The sequence below is a fragment of the Aplysia californica genome, unplaced genomic scaffold, assembly GCF_000002075.1.
Source record: "Aplysia californica isolate F4 #8 unplaced genomic scaffold, AplCal3.0 scaffold00271, whole genome shotgun sequence".
NCBI lineage: Eukaryota > Metazoa > Mollusca > Gastropoda > Aplysiida > Aplysiidae > Aplysia > Aplysia californica.
The window spans coordinates 601,051-604,341 of record NW_004797541.1 but is presented as its reverse complement, the minus strand read 5'-3'; the positions used below and the strand labels follow the sequence as shown (position 1 = coordinate 604,341).

General features: G+C 38.8%; 1 long non-coding RNA gene across 1 annotated transcript; it reads right to left on the bottom strand.

The window, feature by feature from the left end:
- Positions 1-206: 206 nt before the first annotated feature.
- Positions 207-1,750, bottom strand: LOC101858040. The gene is made up of 3 exons (XR_220597.3): positions 1,214-1,750; positions 619-719; positions 207-246 (listed from the first exon to the last, which is right to left on the bottom strand). It is a non-coding gene; the product is annotated as an uncharacterized LOC101858040 (long non-coding RNA).
- Positions 1,751-3,291: the final 1,541 nt, after the last annotated feature.

Here is a 3,291-nt window from a genome sequence, read left to right as displayed (position 1 = left end):
AGGGTGGGAAGAGCTACCTAACGATTTTGAGCTTGACTGTTGGAAGTGAATTTTGCATACTGGCTTGTTCTTTGCAGCTTCTTGGTGCTGCACTGCCAATACTGTTTCAATGATGCTGGAAAATGCCTACTCAAAAATGGATCAAGCAAACACTATGAGCTGTTTATTTGACCTTTTACCTTCTGTGGTAGACTTACTGATAGCACCAGTGCCTTCTAGCCGAAAAGTCCGATGAGTGACGGTAATCTGAGACAAATAAATTCAAAGGGAAATCAGTTTGATGATTAAATTTTGAGTTTAAGCACGTTCATATTAGAGCTTCTAAATTATTTGATACGTGATTGTTTAAATGCAGCACATTCTATGTACATAAACTAAGTAGTAAAAAGAAATACAACATTCAAATGGCACTGAGGCAAACATCTATTGTTTCAGTTTGAAATACGTCAATTACGAGCAACATTCGTAGGTCTATTTTCAGGAGCCATTAGACAGGTCCAGTGGCAGTGTTGAGAGAAACCTAAAGGTAAAAATGAAACGTTCAAGTTGACCTAGCATTGGGTATTCTAATTCTTATTTAAATGTCTTAGTAGGCCAAGACATCTTTCAAAGAAATACCTTCAAGGGCTGATCTTCCTACAACACTTCTTGTTTCTCGATACAGTGGATATGGACAAACTTCTGGTCCTGTAGGCGATCAACCGGTGCTGTAGGTAGTCCTGGTGATGAAAACAAAGTGTTAAAGATTGATTGATTGAGTACAATGTGTCAAAGCTTGAATGATTGAGTGGGTGTTTTACGGCACTTTGTGTTTTATTTAGTATCCTAGGATAATAACATTCGATAATATACAGGTGTCGATAAAAAAAATATTTACCATCTGCTTCGTTTTATTTAGTTTCAAAGGATAAAAGCATTCTCTTTACTGGCAGAAAAGTAATAAAAGGCAGGAGGCCAAAAGGCAAAAATCACATGATTTAAAGCAAGAGCCACCAAAGCAAATTTTAAAAATGCTCTAGTGACATTGAATAACATAAGGCAAAGATTCTGAAGCGACCAATATCATAAAACAGTTTATATTTAAATTGCATTTATAATAAACTAAAGTTCAACTCTTCGGAATATTTGTAGGACCCATTAAATAATGTCCTAATTGGAGATTAATGTCTCAGCCAATAGTGTTTCAAATCATCTTTTAAAAACAAATACTTACTGAGGTTGATCATCATTCATCACTTCGACTTTCAAACACAGGGGAAATAGAAAGTCCTCCAGTGATGTAGGCAGCCCTCCGGCCCTGAATGATCCAGTGTGATGAAAGAAAAAAATGAAACTTTCTCACGCACCAAAGAATATTCATTTAGTTAGTCCATAAATAATATGTTACATAATTTCTTTATAAGTCAGTGAGTTGAATTGCAAGAAATATGTCAAAGACAATTACCTTCTCAGGCTGCCCATCATTCATCACTTCGTATTTGCGGTCTTCCAGTCGCATAGGTGATCCTATAGGCTGTCCTGTCCTACTGGTGGTATCAGAGCACCTACCACAGGAAGGTCAAATGCCAAAGGAACAGCTGGCAGTGTTTGCTTGATCCGCTGAGTATACATTTTACAACAGCACTGATACAATTTTAACAGTTCAACACCAACAACCTACAAAAAACATCCAGTGTACAAAAGTAACTTCAACACTCAAGTTGAAAATCAGCGAGCAGCACTTCCCAGCAGGTTCTACTCCTGCCAACCCCTTCCCCCTGAAAAGATTCAATCTACCCCTGCCGCCCCACTCACTCTCCCGACCCTCCCCCCCCCCTACCCACAAAAAAAGGAAAAGTCCTACACTACCCCCTCAACTCCCTCCCGCCATGGCCATGGCAATACAATCTACAAAATTCTACTCTGAACCTAGCCTGTCCACCTAGCTCCCTATCAACCTATCCTTACAGGGCCACAGCAGTGTAGGTTGGGGTCTTTTAAAGGAGGAAGGGGGTGACAAAAGTAGAATTGGGTGGGAAGCGGTGCCTAATGATTTTGAGCTTGAGTGTTGGAAGTGATTTTTGCATACTAGCTTGTTCTTTGCGGCTTGTTGGTGCTGCACTGCCATTACTGTTTCAATGATGCTGTATAATGTATACTCAAAAAATGGATCAAACAAACACTACGAGCTGTTTATTTGACCTTTTACCTTCTGCGGTAGACTTACTGATAACACCAGTGCCTTCTGGCCGAAAAGTCTGATGAGTGACGGTAATCTGAGAAAAATTAATTCAAAGGGAAAACAGTTTGAATTATTACATTTGAAGTTTAAGCACATTCTTGTTGGAGTATATATAATATTTGATATGTGATTCTTTAAATGCAGCACATTCTATTTACATAAGCTGAATAGTAAAGAATAAAAGTATGAGACTCAGAAAGGAAGTTTTGCTCTTAAAGCAAAGGTATAAACCCTACATTGTGTCCACCTTTTAGTCATTTAAAAAGTGCCGTACCAGTATTCCTATGCTGGTATGAAAAGAAAGACATGACCATTACAGGCTGAAAAATAAGTACAATCTACACCCCGACTCTGGTTAACACCTCCACCAAAATGCTAAAATATTAAAAATATTCTGCCTTGCAAACGGTTTTCCGGTCGTCCAGTCCTACAGATATTCCTCTAGGTTTGTAGGCAGTCCTTGTAAAGAAACCATGCATCAATAGAGAAAATTCTGAATCTGGCATATTTCAAAGACAATTACCTTCTGAGGGAGACGATCATTCATCACTTCTTATTGGTCGTCTTCAAGTCATGTAGGTGGTCCTGTAGGCTGTGCCCCGGTCCTCCCATCCTGCAGGTGGTCCTCTGATCCAACAGGACGTCCCCCGGTCCTGAGGGCAGACCTCAGCTCTTCCAGTCTTACCGATAATCCTCCATGTTTGTAGGCGGTCCTGGTAAAGAAAACGTATCAGAAAATTATCTTACATCTATACAGTTCAATGTAAAAATATTACAGAAATAGGTCGTACAGACGTAGTTAAAAGTAGGTTAATAATATGAAAAGTGCAGGATTTTGAGAGAAGTCTAAATTTGAAAAATCACATTTAAAGCCAGAACTATCAACGCAAATGTTCGATCTTTCCTCTAACGTATAAGGCAGTGACACTGAAGGTACTTTATTGTGTACAGTATTTGTTTGAACTACATATATCATAAGAAAATTATAATGTTTAGGTATATTTTCAGGACCCAGATAATTAGGGGCAGTTTTTGAGAAACGCCTAAAGGCAAAAAGGAAGCTTACTCAC